Source organism: Ascaphus truei, chromosome 13 (genome assembly GCF_040206685.1).
Source record: "Ascaphus truei isolate aAscTru1 chromosome 13, aAscTru1.hap1, whole genome shotgun sequence".
In the NCBI taxonomy this organism is placed as follows: domain Eukaryota; kingdom Metazoa; phylum Chordata; class Amphibia; order Anura; family Ascaphidae; genus Ascaphus; species Ascaphus truei.
This window is the reverse complement of record NC_134495.1, coordinates 13,996,230-14,019,235: the sequence shown is the minus strand read 5'-3', so window position 1 is coordinate 14,019,235 and position 23,006 is coordinate 13,996,230. Positions and strand designations below refer to the sequence as shown.

General features: G+C 42.6%; 1 protein-coding gene across 9 annotated transcripts in view; it reads left to right on the top strand.

Moving 5' to 3' along the window:
* Positions 1-477: 477 nt before the first annotated feature.
* The window catches only part of FBRSL1 (fibrosin like 1), a 425,112-nt gene continuing 402,583 nt past the window's right edge, over positions 478-23,006 (top strand). For all 9 annotated transcript variants that reach the window (XM_075568613.1, XM_075568607.1, XM_075568608.1 and 6 more), the window contains exon 1: positions 478-602. The gene's annotated coding sequence lies outside the window, so the exon portion shown is untranslated. The remainder of the gene's footprint in view (positions 603-23,006) is intronic.

Sequence of the window (23,006 nt, the reverse complement as noted above, 5' to 3'; positions counted from 1 at the left end):
TCTCTTCCTATCTCTCTTTCTCTGTTCCTTCTCTCTCCACCATCTCGCTCATCTCCTCCTCCTCCATATCTATTCCTGTTCTCTCTCTCTCTCATCTCTTTATTCTCTCCCCACTATCCCATCTCTTTATTGTATCCCCCTCTCTTTATTCTGTCCCCCATCTCCCATCTCTTTATTCTGTCCCCCATCTCCCATCTCTTTATTCTCTCCCCCCTCTCCCATCTCTTTATTCTCTCTCCCATCTTTTTATTCTCTCTCCCCTCTCCCTCCTCTTTATTCTCTCCCCTCTCTTTATAGTCTCTCCCCTCTCCCATCTCTTTATAGTCTCTCCCCTCTCCCATCTCTTTATAGTCTCTCCCCTCTCTTTATAGTCTCTCCCCTCTCCCCTCTCTTTATTCTCTCTCCCCTCCCCTCTCCCTCCTCCTATCCCCTGCTGCTCACACACAGGCTGCCTGTACTCAGGGACTTCTTTCTCAGGCTGGTGCGGCGGAGTGATCCCATACCGTGCTGTGTACAGGCGGAGTGATCTCGCCCGTGCTCTCCTGTCAGCCCGTCCCCATAGAGACGCCCGGACCCGCCGCCACCGCCGCAGCCGCCGTGCAGTTAAGTGACCGATTCTATATCCCCCCACCCCCCCGTATGACCGAGGCCCGGGGAGGGAGGGGCGAGACCGGGGGGGAGCCCGAGGGGAGGGGGGCTTCACCCGGGTCCGGCAGGGGGGAGGGAGGAGAGAGACTAATCACTATATCCTGGTATATAATCACTATATATATATATATGTGTGTATATATATATATATATATATATATATAATGTGTGTGTGAATATATATATATATTTATACACTATATAATAATACAGGAGGATCCCGATACAGGGCACGGGGGAGGCAGCAGAGAGTATATACCCTGCCCCGAAGAGCTTGCAATCTAACCAGCGTGTGTATACACACACTGTAACACACATACACTGTAACACACATGCATACACACACACTAACACATACATACACACACGTACATATACACACACACACAAACACACACTGTAACACGCGCACACACACATATACACACACCCATATACATTTACACGTACATATACACACATCGTGCTGGAGCCCCAGGCATAAAGGAAACACTGAGGAGGGAGCAAGTGTGCACAGGAGCTTACAATCTAATTTGTATTTGTCTCAGACCTTCTATGCTTTTGGCTGCGCTTATAGTGCCTTGCGACGTAACGTCGCTCCAAAACAAATTAATTGACTCAGTCGCAAGCGCTTATAGTAAGTGCGACGGTGACGTAGCGACATCGCGTCTAAAAATTTGGAAGCCGGGTAAATTTGATTTTTTTAAAGACTGTCGCCACATGTGACTGTCTCTAAACCAATCAAATTGCTTGGCCCGCCCCTTTTAGTGACATCACCAGCCTTGTTGCAAGCGACGTCGCTAAAAGTAAAATTACAACTTTCGGCGACGGGTGACGTCATCGGTCGCGATGCCAGCACTATAAGCGCGGCCTTAGTCAGTATGTGTATAAAAAATATATATATCGTAAATAGCCGTGTTAGTCCAGTTGCGATAGTGCAGAATAAATGAGTTCTTCAGTATTAGATGATACCTTTTTTATTTGGACTAACAATTTATCACCTAAAACTGAAGTGTGTGTGTGCGTGCGCACACACACACGATGCGTGTGTGTGTATGTGTGTATGTATGTATGTATGTATATGTGTATATATATATATTTTATACACACACTGACTAAAGCATAGAAGGTCTGAGACAAATAAAAATTAGATTGTAAGCTCCTGTGCACAGGGGCTCCCCCAGTGTTTCCTTTATGCCTGGGGTTCCAACACTGTCTGTGTGTATATATATATATATATATATATATACACACACACACTCACACTGTATATATATAGTGCACACATATAAACACCAGGGAATGTAAATCCTGTTTTAAGCATATCACTTAATTGGTGTAAATCACAGTTTACAGTGCTCTAGTGTGTGTGTGTGTGTGTGTGTGTGTGTGTGTGTGTATATATATATATATATCTCCATGTATGTATTAATGTGGACTACACTGGTGTACACATACAGTAAGAGTCTCAGGAAGGAGAGTAACTATTGAAGAGCTTACACTCTAAACACCAAGGGAATGTGGATACAATACAGGGATTAAGGGGCCAGGAAAACAGAAAACTTTCCTTTCAAAAAGCTTACAAACTATATCAGAAAGGTGAGGGACACGACTGCATTGTGTGGGGCAGTGTGTGCGGTGGATCCTAGTGTCAGAGCTGGGTTTCATTCAGTGACCGTATATTATTTGTAGCCAATGAACATGGCATTTGGAAAGTTATTTAGGGGAAATTGTGATTTGCCTGAAATCATACAGATTGTTGTTCTGCGAGGTACAATTGGAGCTTACCTTGTACATTAATGATCAACCAACACTTCAGCTGCTGAACTACTAACCAGATAAATAAATATATGTTTCCTTTGTAGTTTAATTATCTCCTAATGTTCACTATGTCTTCAGCGTTTATTCCCATTTTGTCTCCTAGTATTTTGTCACATCGACTACTGCTGTACATGCATGGCACTATACAAATACATATATATTTTATATATCCCTTAGAATGTAGTTTAATGATGTTTAGAAGGTGTTTGTTAGATAGGAAGACCTATGGGTTCAGTACACCTAAAAATCTAAGAGCCGCCCCTGGTTGTAGGAATATAACCTTCAGAATAATAAATTGCAGCAATGGTTTAGCCAGCGTTACTAAATATGATGTCAGGAAATGGGGGAATGAGCTGTATCGGTCACATTACTGACCTCCTTTTGCAGGAAGCTGCTGAGCAGGACTATTAACCTGAGATACTCCTGACAATAAACATGCTACCTTCTGCATTACTGCTGAGCCCATGTACCAATAACTAACTATAACGTTCCCTAATATTCAGCAGCTGTATTGATTAAATGGATCAAGTGAAGTACAGTATTTCCACTTTTAAAAAGAATCCGTTCTAGATTTTTTTTGACAATGTACAGTGTGAGATACCCAGTATTGGTTTGTATTGTTGCATCTCCAGGTGCTCTTTGTTTGAAATACACACTCCTCTTTAGGTGGACTAGGAGATCGCACTACTGCTTTAAACACTACAATTTTGAAAATAAAGACTGAATATTGATAATTGGGGATCTCAGACTTTAGCCTCTAGGTTTCCATCAGGTATTGCTGTGGCCCAAAGGGTGTCAAGCTTTTGCACGTCTTAACTCCCATTAATTTGAAAAAGAGTTTAGGGTGTGCTAAAGCTTAGTACACATTAATGAATATGGGCCTGTCTTCCATGCAACTGTCACACCTTGTACACAACCCTTCTCCGGAGACCCTAATTGCCCTCGTAGCTTTGGGTGACATTTCCACAACCAGATGAGCACACAGTATAATTAGAAGCGCTGTGCAAAAAATTCCACTTGTGAGCCCTTTTGTGGTGAAGGGAAAAATAATCAAAGGTGGAAATTTAAACAAACCACATAAGTTAGGTGGACTTCCACTTGTAAGAATCATTGGACTGTGTCCAAAAATTTGCATTTGTTTCTGTCTTAAACGCGAAATATTTCTGAAGTGTATTTGTACTGTTGTAGAATTTGGTGCAGCTGCGCAAAGAAAAGACTTACGTCACATTAAAGGTGCCGGAAAAAAATCGAAAAAATGTAGCGCGAGCCGCACATTCCTTAAAGGAGCAATTCATGCGCTTTTTTATTTATTATAATTTTTACGTAGGATTGAAGTAGGGGGTCTCCGGAGATGAACCCCATTCATTTAAGCTCCGGGAACCCCATGCTTCCTGAGATACAGACTTCCAAAAGGGGGATGCTGGTACCTCAGCAAAGTTGAAAGCTCCCGCATCACGCGGACCAATAGGAAGCATGATGATGATGTGACGACTTCCTTTTGGTCCACACGGCGCGGGAGGTTTGAAACTCCGCCATTGCGTGAACCCTGCTAGCCTAGCGGTTACTGGCACCCCCTATGGGGGTATTTCTGGAAGCAAGGGGTACTGGAGCTGAAATGAATGGGGTTCAGCTCCGGAGATCCAGTGCTTCAATGTTGAAAAAAAAAAAAAAAAAAAATCACGATTTTTTTTTTTTTTTTTGCATGCTTGGATTGCCACTTTAATACGTAGGTCTGCGCCGCTATGCAAATGTAACTCCTCCCACTCTCCATCAATCCCTCACCTTGACGCAGACGTACTAAAAAATGGCACCAGGAAAATTAGTACACAGATGCTGTCTGTCGCAGGTATATTTTAGTGCGGGTTGCGACAAAATATCATCTACTTTATCATTTGATGCACAGAGCCTTTTGTATGATAGAATTAATTTTGAGTACAATAAGATCATAAAACAATAGAATCATTTTGCTGTATTTTTTTTACTAGTAGAACCAAACGTGATAAAAGAGTTCCTATATGATGTATTTTCTTTACTAGCGCCACGGGTGGGTACAACACTTTATAATGTAGAACAATAGGCCTTTATTAAATATGCCTTCCAGTTGTCTTCTCAGCCCGGGAGAAAATGTAAGTCCCTAGCATCTGAATAGAGCTGATCTTCCGCCCTGTATGGGGAAGCAGCTTCACATATGTTATAGGGGCCACAGGGAGATGAGTCCTTTCCCGAAGAGCCTACATTATTACGAGTACCGTCTATCACAATGTCATAGACGTGAATGGTATCACCACTGGGACAGCATGCGATCAAGTCTGTCACAGCGTAGTGAAATAAAGTGCGTTTGGCGAGATGGTGGAGGGATTGCGTCCTTGTTATTGAAATGAATGTGTCGGGATTTCAGAGAATGACTTTCGCCCACTCCCTGTCTATGTTATGGCTTTAACACTGCTGTCTGTGTTGGGTTTTATGAACGTGTAGTTTTGGAGGTATCCTCAGTACATCGCAACATGAGCTGAAGGCCTCCTTAGGGTTAAGAAACCCTGTATTTCCCCTTTTTAGAAGATGTACAGAAAATTACTTTTTTTTTTGGGCTGTCAACAGAAGCTCTTTTAGCACCAAAGAGGTTTAAACATCCCTTTTCTTTCCAACTTTGTTGAAATACCCTGGATGTTGGCATTGGTATCCCTGTGTGTCATTTGCATGGTGTAATGTGATGCCAGACAAAGACGCTGGGAAGGGGGGAGAGATCCAAAATAAATAAACAAGGGGAGGGGGAAAAAAACCCAATCCCTTCCCTTGTGGGATTACACCAGCTCTGCTGGCTCTCTGAAGTAGAAATTAGTAGTGTTCACAAAATCCCAGAGGTGAGAGTAAGTCCTGGGAGACAGGAAGTTTTCCCTGGAGAATCATAACTTTACTAGCAGAATTTCAGGCCTCTCACCAACTCCCATTGCTTAGGATTCAAAGGCTGCTTTTGTTTGAATAAGAATGAATGATGCCCTGGAGCTGATATTTGCTTTTTTCCTTTTCTTTTTTTCACATGTCACAGTGCATGTTAACATTGGTGCTATCCACTGTTTTGTTTTTTTCTTCATCACAATAAATGACTCATGATACTCATTCCTTTAAACTTCTGCTCATAAAAATTATAAGGTAGAGTTGCATGCTTTGCGAGTGACTCCAATGTTTTAATGCTCTCTTAAGCAGACATGTCATGCTGCTAAATCGACATGCTTTGTATGAGCTCTGGCAGTGTTGGGTTACAGGTAGACTGTCATTTACCATCATATGTTGATCATGTTTAAAAGAAAGAACTCTGCAGTGTAGCATCATTTGTATGTTTCCAGATTTTTATAATTTCAGGTATATTGATTTAGCATTGTTGACCTGAGAAAAGCAATAACAATTGTCACAGGGTACACAGATCAAACACCTTTTTGTTCGTGTTGGTTGATTCTCTCTCCCAACTGAGCACAGTGCGCTGTAGTGATTCCGAAGAGGCAGTGATCAGGGATACAAAGTGTATTTAGAAAACCCCAGTAGTGACTTTTGTTTTTGAGTAAGGCTTCCCTCTCCCCCTCCATTTATTTTTTGAAAATGAAAACTTTTGCAAAATCTGTTTCCATGTACATGCCTCAATATAATTCAATGCCTAGCGTAACTTCACACTTTCAAACGGCGTCTATTGTGAAGGAGAGGGAGATCCAGTAATTACAGCTGCTGCTTCATACGTCTGCCATTTATATACTACTGGCAGTGCGTACAAATATCCAGACGTGCAGTGGAGCTTTTTCATTTTCAGGGGATGTAAAAATACTGTATTCCTCTATCCCAGGGGTGGCCAACTCCAGTCCTAAAGATCTACCAACAGGTCAGAGTTTCAGGATATCCCTGCTTCAGCACAGATGGCTCAGTCAAAGACTGCACCACCTGTGCCGAAGCAGGGATATCCTGAAAACCTGACCTGTTGGCAGCTCTTGAGGACTGGAGGTGGCCACCCCTGTTCTATCCACTGAACACCAATTGCTGCTTTTGATGGTCACAGAGTTTAAAGCATCCCTTTCCTCACTCACCTGCTTCTCTCGTGCCTGAACTGGAGAGGTGATGCATAAACACGGCGGTTATACACTCTTGCACTTTGCGTTTAACGGAGAGAAGAAAATGTAGGCGTAGGAGAGAACAAGAAGAAGAAGAAGTAAGAGATGCAATGTTGGATGTAAGGAAGATATCACCAGCTCAGAAGTAAAGCGAGTCCCAACTAATCTGCCCATTTTGTACAAACTGCATACAAACACACCCCATTGTGGGCTGGCTTTCTCATGCTCAGTTTCCATCCACGCACACTTTTATGTGGCTTATTTGATAAAGAGAATGGCGTAATAGTTACCCGTTCCTTTTCCCACTTGCAGGCTAGGAACTCCTTGCTTTGCAATGCATTGGTAACCGCTCTGGCGGTGAAGGGGTTAAGTAAGGAAATAATGACTTCAGCTCAGAAAAGAATGAGCGAAGCACAGCCATTTATAATACTATTTTTTTTGTATAAAGGCTCCATCTAACCTTCACATGGAGATAACCTTTTATTGTAAGCAGTGTAATGTAGAAGTAAAAATACACATTGCCTGACATTAACGTTAGGACCCTGGGGATTTCAATTGTATTATAAAGGTACTCGAACAATGTTTTTATTGCATACAGAAAGATGTGAAATATATTTAGCAGTGGGAAAGGTTTAAGACTTATTTGGAAGTCTGGTTAAATTAACTGATAACTGTAAGTAATTTGAACAATAATCACGACTGAAGAAAGGTTTCTTTTTTTTTTTTTTTTCCTGTTTCGTCAAGTTCATGAGATGTGAAGAATAAGTGTTATGAAGTGAAGCTCAAGCACTAATGGGCTCATAATAAATATAAATATATATATATATATATATATATATATATATATACCATAATACTGAGTTAAGTTCTGGTGAGTAAAAAAAATGACAAAAACCCTCCACAGGAAAGCAAATATGCAAATACAACTGTATGCTCATCTGCATGTCTTAGGCAGGTCTGACATGCAAATGAGCACACAGTGTCACTTTTTGCCTCAAAAACCATTTTTAACATGGTTCCCTATAGGCTTAAGCTTGCTGCATGGTCACAGCTTTGAGCACAGACAGGGTTAAGGTGCATACCTTATGGGTGGTTTTCTGGGTATACACCTTAACCCTGGCTGTGCTCAAAGCTGTGACCATGCAGCAAGCTTAAGCCTATAGGGAACCATGTTAAAAATGGTTTTTGAGGCAAAAAGTGACACTGTGTGCTCATTTGCATGTCTTTTCCCAGAATCCCTTGCTGCAGTGGAAGTGCTGTATGCTGGGTGATAATGGGGAAAGGCGGGGTTGCAGACCTGCCTAAGACATGCAGATGAGCATACAGTTGTATTTGTGTGTATATATATATTAAAACTGTAGGAACCAGTACTTCAGTTATCTTCCAACACAAGATATATTTATTAAAGTGTTTGCAAAATGTGGTGGAAACACATGCAAAAAAAAAAAAAGTGCATCAAATTTATCAAAGGAAAAAATTCCATTGTTTTTCAATAGGATTACTCATCTTTAGTAACTCTTTGTTCCAGTTTTGCAGTTGGGGGACTTAACTAAATAGGCCCATTAGTTCATGGGTATCAAACTCAGTCCTCACAGGCCACCAACAGGCCAGGTTTTAAGGATATACCTTAAAAGTGGCTGTGCCACTGAGCCGCCTATGCTGAAGCAGGGGTATCCATAAAACCTGACCTGTTGGTGGCCTGTGAGGACTGAGTTTGACACCCCTGTGTTAGTTTGTTAGAGGGCAGCACACACAATTAGTGTGGAAGATCTGACTATTCACTTTCACAATTAGGGTCCAAACTCTGACCCGTGCAATTACCAATACTGTATCAGGAATTATAGAATACATTTTTTCTCCTGTGTCAAATATTATATTATAATAACAATGATACTGCAGAAATTCCAGGTTTTCAAAGCACATGCAGTTCACAGTGGTCCCTGAAAATAAATATTTAAAAAAAAAAGTTTCTTTAACATGCTAAAAGTAAATTCAGTTTCTTCACAAACTCTCATCGTGGCAGTCAGATGCAGCTCCAAACGAACATTAAAATGCTCGTTTCCATTTCAAACTGGCTGCTGTTTCATGATATTTAGACAGTTCCAGCTCACCGGCATCCATGTCTGAGTTTGCTCACGACAACAAATAAATGTAACATCAGCGCTTGGACTTTAGCCCATATCTGCTCACAATAAAGATTGTGTTCTGCTCCTCCTACTCGCTCAAGCCTCTGAAAAAGATTGACTTGGGTGTTCACGAGCCAAAGGGCTCTGCTTGCACTGGATTCCACAAGGAGCTTGGCTGTTTGCAAATCAGAGTTTGTTTTCTCAACAGTGCGGGTGCTAAGCATAAATAAGTAACAACGCTGGTGTTTGGCGGTGACCGGAGAATGGCAGAGAGGACAGCAGCTGGAAATGTTGGGGTGTGGGTATAGGCTTCGATAATTGGGGGTTGGAGGTGTGATGACACCGAGAGATACAAAGTACCCCCACTGCTTCACTATCTTTACAGAATAAAATGTCTTGTGTAAATTGATCTCTTCTTTTCTTGTAGCACAAAACCCTTTTTACAGTATTGTTCCAAAAAAAAGCATCCCAGTCGTTCATCAGCTAAAAGCTGCAGTTCAGTCTTATTTTTTTTTTTTTTTTTTTTTTTTACTTCAATAGTTTTATGTGTGCAATCTCTAATTACCTAAAAAACTGTATAGCTGCAGGTCAATTCGTTCTCCATGTATTGATAGGCGAAATTTGTTGACATAATTAGTGAAGGGATCTGTTTATATTCTGCTTGGCTGTCAGTGGAAGCTCATGAATATTCATGAGCACTCCTGCACTGACATGTGCTAGAGGGAGGGCAGGGCTGACAAAGGGGTGTGCCAGAGCTTGTGACAGGACATGAAAGGGCAGTGCCTTAGTAAATGGCTGTTAAAATAGAATACAAGAAAATTGGTCTTTCAAAGTTGTTTTTTTAAAAACAGAAAATGCTAAAAGTATTTTTTCTTACTACAGAACTGATTTATTAAAAAAAACACACATGCAGGATATTGACTGAACTGCAGCTTTAAGGCACGTTCTATAGTGCCGGGTGTGTGCTACGCCGTGCGCGGATTTTTAGTTGGCTGACGTCAATCAGCCTTTCTATAGAAGGGCTGCGCGCGCACGGCAGGAAGAGGGGAGCCGACAGACAGCGGCTTTCGCGCAGGTGTGTATGTGTGTGTGTGTGTGTGTGTGTGTGTGTGTGTGTGTGTGTGTGTGTGTGTGTGTGTGTGTGTGTGTGTGTGTGTGTGTGTGTGTATGATTGCAGAAGGTTAAAAAAAAAAATATTTATTAAAAAAATTTTTCTTTAAAAAAATCTTATCTAGGACTTTTTTTCACTCACACAACCCATGCACACACATATACTCACACATACACACACATACACACACATATACCTTACCTGCAGCTCCCGGCACTATATACACGAAAAGCATGCGGCACGTGCACGCGCTTTCGCATAGGAACGCGCGGCCGCATCCTGTATAGAACAGCCCTTAGAGTCTTCTGTACCGCTTTTTTTTGTAATATGCTTCGCCAATGCCCAAAATACTTTTTGGAACACCGTTCCCTAACTAAAAGAAGCGTACAGACATACTCGGTGCTTCTTTGCATTGCAGCAGCTTCATTTTCAGAGCATTAGTGCTTACAGAAGGTTATTTTACATGTTATTTTATCAGAGAAGTATCTTTCAAGGCCTTCTGATGCTAACAGGGTTAAATTAATTCAAAATGCATGAAGGCGTCCAAAGATATGCCAGAGAGAGAGGAAACGCAAGTCAAGCTGCAGCTATCTAGTCAAATGATCATTTAATATTCTTTATTTTCACTTTCCTTCAGAAAATCGATTCCTTGCTATTTTATACTGGTCTTATTTCATTGTCCTGAGACCATAATGTAGACTTTGGTGTTTCTTATCACTGCTGGAATCTGTAACCCTGAAAGAGGGTATATGTCATTGGTGCTTAAATGTGAGTTTTGGAAACATGACATTGTGCTAATGCAGCTTATAGGATTCGCCAAGAATCTCTGAACTAACAGATTTTATTTCTGAGCTGATGTCATTTGCCTTCGTGAAATGGGATTTTTTGCAAGGTCCAACTTGCCTTTTCCAAAATAATGTAATTATTTCTCAAGTCAGTAAAAGTGCAGAGCACACTCTGAAAGTAATACACAAACACAAGTGGTTTAAAAAGAATTAGTGTTTGCATAATAGTAAGAGTGTTGAAAAATAAATGGATGTTTGGGAAAAGCCAAAATCCCCAACACTGCACATAAACAGTGGAAATGCCCAGATAAAGTTGCAGTTTATGACAGACGGCTAAATAAGTTGTTTAACTGAGACTTAGACAACTGTTCTTTCAGAATTTTGTGCGGCAGACAGTCGTGAAATGCATCGTTATGATCATTTAAATCAGGGTTGACCAACTGTTCATGCAATGTCTTTAAAGATAATGTATGACCCTGTTCATTTAATATAACCATTTATCGATCATCATAACTCTGTGCCCAGGACATACATGAAAAGGACAGGTAACTCGCAATGTATTACTTCCTGGTAAAACATATTTATAAATAAAAACTCCAGTCCTCAAGGGTCAGCAACAGGCCAGGTATTAGGCATATCCCTGCTTCAGCACAGGCAGGACCGCCGACAGAGGGGGAAGATCCGGGACAGGTGTCCCGGGCCCGGTGGCTGTGGGGGGCCCGGCTGCTGGTCCTCTAGTTGCCGTTGACGGGCTCGACTCTCCCCCAGCTGCGGGTCTCCCTCACTGACTGTCCCATGCTGAGCGTCTGATGCAGGCGCGCGCCGGGCCTCTGGCGTCAGCGCGCCCTGGAAGTAAGCTGGGCTTAGCTTCCGGCGCGCACCGGCATGAGAGGGAAGCCTCGTGCGCGCCGGCATCTGAAGCTCACCGTGGGACAGTCGGTGAGGGAGGCCCGCAGCTGGGGGAGAGCCGGCTGCGGGCCGTTGTTTTATATGTATTTGTGGGGGTGGGGGTATATGTATTTGGGGGTGTTTTTTAACAAATATATATTTGGGGTTGTGTTTAAAAAAAAAAAAAATATATTTGGGGGTGGCTTTTTTTGTTGCATGTATTTGGTGTGGGGGGTTGTATATATTTGCGGGTAGAGGTTTTTTTTTTGGTATGTATTTGGGGGGGTGGGGATTTAAAAAAAATGTATTGGGGGTGGGAAGGTTTTTGTATTGCGGATGTTTTTTTTTTGGGATGTATTGTGGGGGGATTGTGTGTGGGGGGAGGAATTGGTGAGTAGTGGGTTAATTAATGGAGGGGGAAGAGAGTGTGGAAAAGGGGGAGTAAGAGTGAGATGTAGGGGAGAGAAATACATGCCGAGGCGGGGAGGGATTGAGTGAGAGTTGGGTAATTGATGGAGGGGGGAGTGAGGAAGAGGGAGTGTGATGGAGGGGAGAGAAATACATGGGGGGGGGGGGAATAGAGTGGGCTCCCGAGGTGTGAAATAGGAGGGGGGGGGGGGGGCGCGGGGACGCACCCCGGTTGTATCTAGTCCTGGGCCCCAGCAAATCTGTCTGCGGCCCTGAGCACAGGTGGCTCAGTTGATATAGCCACCTGTGCTGTAGCAGGGATATCTTTAAAACCTGACCTGTTGGTGGCCACCGACCTGACCTTGAGGACTGGAGTTGTCCACCTCTGGTTTAAATGATCGTTGAAAAGCATCCGCTTAACACCCAAAAGCAACTGTAAACTCCCCTCCTTTTTACATTGTAAGATCCTTCCTATTGTCTTCACATATATGTACTCTTTTATCATACAACGTTATTGCCCTCCCACATTGTACTGCGCTGCGGTACATGTTGGCACCGTCCAAATAAAATATGATAATAATAAAAGGGGTCAACGTGTTGCTTTTGAATGTGGATGTACTTACAGCAGGCTGAGCACTACAGCTCTTATTTAATCCATATTAATTGATCATATCCGCGCGTACAACGTGGTTATTAGGACCAGCGCATTAGTTCAGGTCTCGGCATAATCTGGGGATGAACACATTTTTAACGTCACTGTAATCTAGCAGCACCATTATATGTATGTCATTCATTTTTTTTCGCTGTATTCATTTTAAGTATGCCTAATAAAATTAAAAGCTACGTTTTTATTATCTTCCCAATATCTCGCTATATTTTGTCTGGCGGAGTGCACCATTAAGGAATCCCGGTCTCTATGTACCCTGCGGCACATTTTTTTTTAGTTTTTTTGGTATTTATACGAAGAACTAATGGTAGGGTTATTCTTTATACGTTTATCACCCCAGAAACCGCCTCCTGCATAAATATATAAGATTTGTTCCTCGTTGCTAACAGCAAGAGAAAAGGTTTCATTTCACATAAAAGATCTTCTAAAATAGGCTTTAAAAAAAAAAAAGTCTACCATCTGATTTACTCGCAGGTTAGCACGGCAAAAATAATAAAGAAAAAGTGATTCCTTGTTAGATGGGTGATAAAAGACAGAGATAATTGTTATGAATTGTCTAGCAGTACTTCCCCTGGCAAAACATCCCCACCCACACAGAGTCACATTCCTCGGCAAATAATGTTTTATTGCGGCTTCTTGTCGCTTAGAATTCAAAATAAGCCATGCCATATAATATTCATGTACGTGGTTTACCTGAAGCCAGTAAGGACAAGTGCAGATGAAATTGCTTCAATGAGGGCCCGGCATCATATATAATTAATGCAATTGTATATACCGCTTGGATTTTTATCAGATGGGAAATCTTCTGGGCATAGCTAATAGAGGCATATATTCAATTTCGATAGATCTGATAAATGTTTCACAAGTAAATGTGTGTGTATATGTGTGTGTGTATATACATATATATATATATATATATATACATATACATATACATATGTTGTGTGTGTGTGTGTGTGTATATATCTGTATGCTAGGTGAAAAGCAGGGTTGCAGACATGTCTAAAATATGTGAATGTGCTCACAAGTAATATTTTGTATTTGATATATGTATGTATATGTTACCGTGTAGTACAAACAGTCATGTTGTCAAACACTCGTTTGACCTAGATTGCAATGTCCTTAGTGGGGTTACTTTCATAATAAGGCACATTCATTAATACTGCAGGCAGCTCTTTTGTCAGTGTTCTTGTAAGTGGGATTTACTGTACATGTTTATAAACGCAGCCTTAAACTTTTTATGGAGGAAGTGGTTTTGGTCTAAGGGTCTTGGTTTTCCCGGTGACTTGTGGTGTGTGACTGAATAAAGACATAAGCTTGTCTTTATCCTTCATCTGCCAGAGCCTGTTGCTTTCTGAGTAAACTGAATAGGGACTCATATCACACACGTGTATTTTTAAATGGACATCCACACTATAGCTTGTGTTGAAAAGGGGATTTCCTAGCAAACACAAACATCCTTGGTGCTCTTTGAAGTATAAGCACTTAAATCATTCGGAGAAAGGTCATGATCAATATGAATGTTTTGCTCCGATTTGCACCCGTGAAGCCCCAAAGACCTGGGGGGCGATGTCCGAAGAGTAGCAAATTGAATATTTTGCGCTAAATGGACGCAGCAAAACCAAATAGTTTATTGCGAGTGTGTGCGTCTTTGTACTAACTTTTTAACTTGGTTTGTATCATTGCGCTTGGTCAGCATCGGTAATGCTTTTTAGTTGGATAAAGAGGACAGCACCAGGCCCAGAATGCACATATGTAAATGATATACGAATAATTTGTATATGTGCGGGAAAAAGGTTAGTAGAAACTGCATCAGAATTGTATGCCGATGTTTTCTTAGCGGTAATCATAGTCAGTCTATATTTAGAGCGCATACTTAGAAGTGTTTATATTGCTATGTATCAACAAAAAAGTGATTGACACAGCACAGATGTTTCATTTGATGCCTTAAAGTGGCAATCCAAGCCTTTTTTTTTTTACATTGGATTGAAGCAGGGGGTCTCTGGAGCTGAACCCAATTAATTTCAGCTCTGGGGACCCCCTGCTTCCGAAGATACTACCCTCTGTAGTAGGAGCCGGTGGCCGCTCGGCTACCAGGGTTCACATTATGGCGGAGTTTCAAAGCTCCCTTGCCCTGAGGGCCAATAGGAAGCCGTGACCTCATCAGGTTTGGCTTCCTATTGGCTCACCTAACGCGGGAGCTTTAAACGTTAAAGCCCAGCTAGCTCAGCCAGAGTGGCTACTGGCACCTGCTATGGAGGTATGTACCTGTGGAAGCAGGGGTTCCCCGGGCTGAAATTAATGGGGTTCAGCTCTGGAGAGCGCCTGCTTCAAACCTGTGTTAAAAAAAGAAAACATTTAAAACAGCATGAAATGCTCCTTTAACAACATTTAATATGGTCATAAAATGGCAGTAACACAATAATCTTAAACCGAAAATAGATATTTACTAATGATGGTAAAAAAACAAAACATGGTTATGTTTGAATTTCAATTCTTTGTTGTGTTCGATGATTTTCGTATGCAAATGTAATTGTAAGGAAAATGAACAGTGAAATATAAATGTGTCATGACAAGCACGATGAAACATATGGACTATCATAATATTTCTAATTATCTAGGTACTGCGTTTCCTTTGTAAAGGAGAAAGTAGTTTACAATGTAAACATTCGCGTCAACGGATGATTTCAAATGAAACTATGTATCAATCGGACATGCAACACGACGCAAAGCGTCAGGCGTCGTTTCAGACACCGAACTATGCGTCATATGTAACGAGTCGGATAACGACCTTCATAAAATGCCACTCAATTTTTACTACGGTTAGGTTTCAGTTAGTAATCCTTTTGATCACTACATTCTTTAGGCAATTATTATTATTATTTATTTTTTACAAAAATAATTTCAGTACATGGATGACCCCTTAGTATTGCCACTATAAGGCCGCGCTTACAGTCCCGGCGACTGCGCAAAAAAGTTGATTTAATTAGTCGCGTGCGCCTATAGTGGGCACGGCCGCGACAGCGCAACCAAAATCGCTAAAGTCAATGAAAATGGATCTTTTTCGGCAATAGCCACGTAACGTCAGCGGCACGTGAGCGGTTCAGCCAATGAGGGCAAACCTCTCACGGCCACCCTCCCCTCCCCCCCGGTCGCCATCTCTTGTCTCCTAAAACTATATGCAGAAATCGCTATTACAACGGCGACGGATGACATCGCTTCGCCGTAGCCGGGACTATAAGCGCGGCCTAAGGCATTTATGGGTTATATCAGGGGTACTTAACACCAGTCCTCAAGTAACCCCAACAGGTCAGGTTTTCAGGATATCCCAGTTTCAGAACAGGTGGCTCAATCAGAGGCTCAGTCGAAGATTGAGACACCTGTGCTAAAGCAGGAACTGATTGAGCCACCTATGCTGCAGCTGGGATATCCTGAAAACATGACCTGTTGGGGGAGCTTGATGACTGGAGTTGAGCCTCCCAGGGTTATATAATAACGAAGGCTACGATCACTATACTTTTTTTTTACCATTCTAGATACACGCAGGGTGTCAGAAATCTGCTTGCCACCATTGAATCCCCATGTATGCTGGTGAGCTGTATTGTAATGAAGTGAATTGGAATTCATGTATGGATGTGTATTTGTGATCGTAATGCCCCCACAGTGTACACGGCACTTTACCAAAGAGACAAAGCAATGCAGAGAATTGTAATACCGTAAGAGCAACAACATCAAATCAGAGAGTAAGAAAGTAAATCTCTGCCCCGGGGAACTTACAATCTAAGTTAATCAGGAGCGGCAATAAAATACAAGGGGGAAACATTTTTTCAGAAAAATTGGAATGCTCTGAAACTTGTGGGCGCAAGACTCGGGGGAAACATTAGGAAGCACTGAAGGGGTAGTGGATACATGAAGTAGCCACACAGCAGAGAAGGTGGAGGGTAATAGAGTAAAGGAATTTAAAAGGATTTTGATGAACACAAAGAAGCCAGAATGAAATAGGGTCGGAAAGTTTACAGCAGGTAGCAGAATGGATAAACATGAGTATGGCCAAGAGGTCTTTATGATATGTTTCTAAGGCTGCGTCCATAGAAGACAGACCGTGCTGACGCGTCCGCACGCTGCGCGATCAGACTGCCTAAAGGCAGTGATCGCGTCTATACAGCGTGCATGCGCGCGGAAGCGGGAGGGGGCGCGCGATGCACGTGAAATCAGTAAAAACTGATTTCTTGCGCGATAGGGTGGTCACGTGAGCGGTTCACCCAATGAGGGCGAACCAGCTCCGTGACGTCACTGGCCGGCCCATAGACACGCCCCCGGACGGCGCGCGAACGAAGGCCAGGGAAAGCACCCGCTTTCCCTCAGCCTCCGTGCGCCTCTGCACGGCTGCAGTGTCTATGGACGCAGCCTTAGATTTGAATGTTTCTTTACAAATAAAGTATAATAATATAGCATCAAAGATGATAGTGTGATGCAGTGTAATAGAAAGTGACTGTTTCTGGGACTTTCCTGTGTGATACGTGTGTGTACAGCTGTTTCTATAGGGTTTATTTTCCATATGGACATCAGGATATTTATCGTACCCTTGCAATTTTTGCAGTTTCACTGACTTTTAATTTGTCCTCCCAGGTCTGTGCCCGCAGACACTGCTTCACTGTTCTTGCCTGGCACCCTTGGAATTCTTTGCATGCTTTGAATTGCCACACATTTCAAATCTCTTGTTGGCTCATTTATTTCCATCTTTATAACGTTCCCATTCTGCTTCTCATAATATTCTTCCCTGCAAAATAGTTCTGTTGGAAAGCACAATATAAATATATGGAGGCAAACAAATGTATCATTCTAGGAAGCATTAGCCCTTAATATGCCGTTATTACTCATCCACTTTTTTTCTTTTCTTATTATTTTTTACGGAAACTGACAGTTGTTTTTATCACAAACCACAAGCCGGGGGAGAAAGCGATGTCCTTGGAAATGTGGTATTTATTATTATTATCACTTAACCCGGGGGGTGCGCAAATCTTTCAGTCTACGCCCCCCTGCCCGTTCTCCTGCCCCCCCCCCTCTCTCGCCCTTGCCCGGTGTCATGTGACCACACAGCGTCATTTGTTACGATAGTGACGCGTTGCTGGAAGCCGCCGGAGACCAGGTAAAGGAAGTTACAGAGGCCTTGCGCGCACTCCCCGGCATTTAATTTAAATGCCTTGGGGAAAAGCGAGGGGCCTCTGTAACTGCTGTGCCCTCCCCTGACGCAACTGGCGCACGGGGTGGGGCTCCACTTCTACATCTGTTTGGCTGGCTGCTCCGTGGGGGCGGTCAGCCCGATCTGCCTGTAGAAAAACCAAGTATGAACATATGACGTACCAGGAAAATCATAAGGGCACTATAAAGGTTAGCATATTAGTAGTGCATTCCAATGATCTATATTAACATAATACAACATATATTATTTTGTATATAAATGTTTAGTGAGGACGTACCGATGGTGGTGTCAGCACAGGAGAGTGTCTAATTCGAGTTTTGAGATGAGTCTGGTTATACAGTTCTGAGAATGTTGAGGAGATTCTAGTCTCCTAAAATGTCATGCAAACCACGTAACATTTACCCCTCGGTGCCTGAAATAATGATGATTGAATTGTAAGCTCTTTGAACAGTGTCTGTATTCTGCCCTGTACAGTGCTTCACACTGCTTTTGAAGTGGGTGAATCCGGTTTGCATCCTGTTCGCAGCTTCTTGTGACCTCATGTATGTATGTATGTCTTTATTTGTATAGTGCCATTAATGTACATAGCGCTTCACATTAGTAATACACGTGACAATCATATAATTAACAAATCACAGATCATGGGAATAAGTGCTTCAGACAAAAAAGTAACTTTTCGGAAAAGGAGTCCCCTCACCAAAGAGCTTACAATCTAATTGGTGGGGAGAACGTACAGAGACAGTAGGAGGGCATTCTGGTAAGTGCGTCTGCAGGGGGCCAAGCTTTATGTATCGTGTATATTATTAGCCACGGTGCTACTCATATGCTTCTTTAAGCAAGTGTGTCTTAAGATGAGTTTTAAAGGTGGATAGAGAGGGTGCTAGTTGGGTATTGAGGGGAAGGGCATTCCAGAGGTGTGGGGCAGTCAATGAGAAAGGTTTAAGGCGGGAGAGGGCTTTAGGTACAAAGGGGGTAGAGAGAAGTCATCCTTGAGCGGAACGCAAGTCAGGATGGTGCATAGCGAGAAATTAGGGCTGAGATGTAGGGAAGGGCAGTTACTAAAGTGTACATTATATTCTGAGGGATGTGTGCCAGTGAGAAACAAATCTGTGTGTAACACTGCACACTACTGCACTGTGTATCAAGAATAATAGGAATATACCAGTATTATTAGCAGAGAGGGGTGTCAGTGCTGATGAACTGACCCTTCTTATAACCCAAGTGGGCAAATAGTTTCAGATGCCCCCATCAATATTTAGTGCGTCTTTGCAGGCAGTCACCCAGGAATTTCACACCCTGGGAAGGGTTGATTCCTCTTAGAGTAACTTGATGTATGACTTTGACCCTATCACTGCCTGAAGGGTCTGCAAAGAAGCATTCAGCAATGCGTGGCAGGCCCGACCGGCAGTGGAGGAGTTACGGACCACTGAGTTACCTTACACAGGCATTTGATTGTTCTGCAGTTAGGAAAACAAAGAGCGCTATATCAAGAAGGGACCCAAGTGGCCTCAAACTAAAATTAGCCCAATAAATGTAATCTTGCATTAAGCACAGAAGGCGAAGCACATTCATTCACAGAAAGCAGTAAAATTTCACGATTGCACATGAGGAAGAATTTTACGTCAGCAACATATTAAAGCAGCAATCACCCCTCCAGAAAAAAGCTTATCAGAACTGGGGGTCCCCCTGGATCTCGTTCCTGGTTCTCTGATGTCCAGTAACCCCCGCCCCCCTGTTCAAGAACAGCACATTTAAAAAAAATAAAAATGATTTGTTGCTTTCTAAAAAAACGACAAACATGGCTGCCCGTGTCACCAATGGTAAAAAGCAACATCTTTCTGCTGGGCGTGGGAATAAGTGTTTGTTGCCAGGTGCTAGACCGTGAGGTCAGAGAACCTAGAGCAGCGTGGACTGCGGCTTTAAAGCCTTCCAGCAGCGAAAGGGTGAAAGTGATGCTTCAACTGTCAAAAAAAATACAGCTGTTTTTTTCTTGTAATCAGATCTTCATAGCGGTCAGAGCTGGGATTTATCAGTTTATTGCTTGCATGATACGACTTTGGCCCTGATCTAGAAACAATTTGCTGTGCTACTTGTGCGTTGGCTGTGACATTTGGAAAGTGTAATAAGTGTCAGTTGGTATAAAGCGCGGTGATCTGCAGAGCAAGCTAGTAATTCTACCAGTCCCCTAGCATATGTTCTGCTGGGAAGCGTTATCTTGACAAGATCAGGTTTGTTTTGATAACACACATGATAAGGTCACAAATTACGGTAGCGCAGGAGCGTGCATACACATTCATCAAGAACAATTGCTGTGTTATATAAGATATCTGAAGTGTAGCATTGATATGTTAGAACGGAGAGTTCGTAACCAGTTCTGCAAAGTAAGAACAGGAATAAAGAGAATATATCTCCAAAAGTACTTCAATTACATGCATAATAATTGTAATCATCAGGGGTGCCGACATTTGGGATCCCGGCGTAGAATAAATGAGTAATTTCTGTAAGGGCATAAATGCAATGTCCCTCTATTTTGATGGAAAATAACGTGTTAACAGGTCGCTTGCACGTACGACCATAAAATAACAGTTCAGATTATAATCCAATCTACAGGGAAGAAAGGTAGGAAGGAACGGGAGAAAGGGGGGGAAGGGATGGAATGACGGGGACGGGGCACACTCCCGCTGAGACCCAGATCACCCAAAAACCTCCTGCTCCCTCCGCATGTTCCTCCGTAATTAAATCTTCTTCAAAGTATGTTTAAACACTTGCATATCAGGACATCCATAATCAAGTGATCATATCCAAAAAGGTGAGGTGGTTCCTGCTTCAGCAGAAAACAACCATTACTCACGGTACCCGTCCCGTCAGAACTCGGTGGGCTTACTTCTCCGGTCAAATGAATAAGTAGAGATCACCTGCACCACAGGTAGGTGGAGAGCTTTGTCAAAGCGCCTTGTGCTTGAAACGCGTTAGGCCACGGCTCCAGTGCCTTCCACTGTGCGTACAAGTACCGCCCCCCCAATCGGACCGGACCCAGTAAGAACCTTCGCGCGGAAGGTGCAGCCGCGCTGTACTGCAAGTTTTTGCAAATATAAAAAAATTGTATTTGCAACTTGCGAAGGAGGCGTGGCCATGCCCCCCTGCGGTTCAGCCAATGAGGGCGAACCAGCCGTGTGAGGTCACGGCCACGCCCCTGGAAAATCCCAGCCACGCCCCCCATCGCAAACTCCTGCTTCTTTGGGACCGCAGATAGTGGTGAAGCGCTGTACACGCGCCGCCTCCCCGCCGGACGCGCGTGCTACAATGCACACTGGGACCGCGGCCTTAGTGTAGTCTTTACGTCTCGGGTGCTATGCTGTGTGTCCTCCCTCAATAAATCTGTTTTACCAGCAAGCTTATTCCTGGACCCCATTTTTCTTGCCAAGGAGCGTTGCTCTACACCTACCTGCAGTGCAGGTGATCTCTACTTATCTGAAGTGTATAATCTATGCAACAGAGCAGTTGTTCACAATGAATATTTATGCACCGTGACTGAACAACTACAGTGGCGAGAAAAAGTTTGTGAACCCCAATGATAATTACGGAAATACCATAGTTTTTCCATGATAACCTTCTTGAATCAAAACTTTTCTTAAATATCCAATAGGGTTTATGTTAACCAATTCCATGTCTTTTGAAACAAAATGATGTATGGATTAGTCAAACAATGAGTAATTAAGAGTCAGGGTATGTGTAAAAGTATGTGAAACCCTGGTTTTATCAGCTAAATTAAACGGGATAATTAGAATCAGGTATTTAAATAATTAGGTAGATCTTCAGGTGTGAGTTTGGGAGGCCCCACCCTATATAATGATTAGAAACTTTGTGAGTTTGGTCTTCACTATACAGGTGTGTGAAAACATGTCATGCCAAAATCCAAAAGAAATCTGAGGACCTCAGAAAAGTTATTGATGCTCATCAGCCTAGAAAGTGTTACAAACCCATTTCTAAGGATTTGGGGCGTCACCGATGCACTGTCAGACAGTCTACAAATAGAGAAAGTTCAAGACCTCAGTAACTCAGGAGCGGTAGTCCTACCAAAATCTCTCCGAGAACAAAACGGCAAATCATCCAGAAAGTCACAAAGAACCCCAAGGATCTGCAGGCCACTCTCGCCTTGGCTAATGTGAGTGTTCATGACTCATAGCCTCTCTTGCATTCCCAGTAAAATCAACCCCACACTGATGAGACCCATCAAGGTCGAAACAGCTGTCTGTGGGTGGTTTTCTGGGTATGCACCTTAACCCTGGCTGTGCTCAAAGCTGTGACCATGCAGCAAGCTTAAGCCTATAGGGAACCATGTTAAAAATGGTTATTGAGGCAAAAAGTGATACTGTGTGCTCATTTGCATGTCATTTCCCAGAATCCCTTGCTGCAGTGGAAGTGCTGTATGCTGGGTGATAATGGGGAAAGGCGGGGTTGCAGACCTGCCTAAGACATGCAGATGAGCATACAGTTATATTTGCATATTCATGACTCAACAATCAGAAAAAGACTGAACAAGAATATTGTTCATGGAAGGATAACCAGGAGGAAACCACTGCTCTCTAAAAACAAAACATTGCTGCCTGTCTGAAGTTCGCCAAAGAGCACATAGATGATCCGCAAGACTTCTAGACAAAGTTCTCTGGACAGACGAGTCAAATGTATTACTTTAGAATGGCCTAGTCCGGACCGAAATCCCATCAAAATGTTGTGGCAAGACCTGAAGTGAGCTGCGCATGCAAGGAAGCTCTCAAATGTCACTGAGCTGAAGCAGTAATGTAAGGAGAAATGGGCTCAAATTCCTCAAAACCGATGTGAGAGACTGACCAGCAGTTACAGGAAACGCTTAGTTGAAGTTATTTCTGCTCAAGAGGACGCCACCAGGCACTGAATGTAAAGGGTCACATACTTTTTCACACATTGATATTGAATGTTGAATCATTTGTGGATAAATAAATGTTGAAAAAAAAATCCTGTTTTTGTGTCATTTGTTCAGGTTATCTTTATCTATTATTAGGACGTAGATCTAATAATATTTTAGGTGTGAAATGTGAAAATCCTAAGGGGTTCACAAACGTTTTCTCGCCACTGTATGTGGAGGCAAAACAATAATAAGTAATAAGCCCCTCTTGACACTGCATCCAAAATGGCGTACATATACATATTAAGATACTTTCTGAACCAATGAGCACCTGAAGCCAAGACAAGTCAAGGGGATTATTGCGTGAGAA